Genomic DNA, 1178 nt, shown 5'->3' on the forward strand with positions numbered 1-1178 from the left:
GGCTGAGGCAGGAGAATTGCCTGAACCCAGGAGGCGGAGGTTGCGATGAGCCGAGATCGCGCCATTGCACTCCAGCCTGGGTAACAAGAGTGAAACTCCGTCTCAAAAAAAAAAAAAAAGAAAGAAAGAAAGAAAAACAGTAGCACTAAAAAGGTGAAGAATCCTATCCCAAATTGCACAGCCGAGAAACTGTGGCACAGGGAGGTTGAGTGTCTTGCCTAGGGTCACACAGCAAGTTTAGTGATGGAAGCTGAGTTCGTGAACCCGGATGGTAAAGGGAACCCCAGAAAGGTAGAGGGTGGACCTAGCTCCACCCAGGTCCACCTGAGCTGCAGGCAGTGGCCTGGGACACAACGGCGGCTCAAGTCCACGTGGCCTCTCGCACTTGGACACCAGAGGGCGCCAGCGAGCCTCCAGCCAGGCGGACAGCTGCTCTCGGCCCCTCCCACAGGAATGCCGGTGCTGGAGGGAGGGGACCTTGGCCGCCCGCCCGGAGCAGCTGCGCCTGCCGCTCAGATTCCGTCCGCCTTCCCCTCCCTGGGACCCGGAGTTTGCACCGAGGAGGCGCGGGCGGGAGGGGCGGCCTTGCAGGGATGTGTCCTTGCAGAGATGCAGCCTCTGGTTTTACTCCCTCCTCCAGGGCTTTGAGCTCAGAGCTTCCCAGGAAAGGCCGAGCAGGACCCAGAAGACCAAGGAATAAGGCTACCGTCAACATAACTATTAAGGGCTCTAATTTATTAGACTCTAATTTATTAGACACCGACTACGTTCCCCGCACTTAGTAGGACTTCCTCCCTGGCAAGCTCCATTTCACAGATGAAGAAACTGAGGGTCAGAGAAGTACCCTGTCTTGTCCAGGTAGGAGGTGTCAGGAGCTTCTCAGTGTGGACTCTACTGCCAGGATATGCCAGCTTGGTCACTTCCAGTCCCCAGCCCAGGCTCCTTGAGTCATTTTTTCATTTCCACAGTGCTGATGATGGGGGTAGAGCAAAGAGGTAACAAACAGTCCCCTGCCCGTCGAGCTGACATTCTAGTGGGTGGCGCCAGTAAGAAACAAGCATAGCTGGCCGGGCGCGGTGGCTCACGCCTGTAATCCCAGCACTTTGGGAGGCCGAGGCGGGTGGATCACGAGGTCAAGAGATCGAGACCATCCTGGTCAACATGGTGAAACCCCGTCT

Source organism: Cebus imitator, unplaced genomic scaffold, assembly GCF_001604975.1.
Source record: "Cebus imitator isolate Cc_AM_T3 unplaced genomic scaffold, Cebus_imitator-1.0 Scaffold263, whole genome shotgun sequence".
Lineage (NCBI taxonomy): Eukaryota > Metazoa > Chordata > Mammalia > Primates > Cebidae > Cebus > Cebus imitator.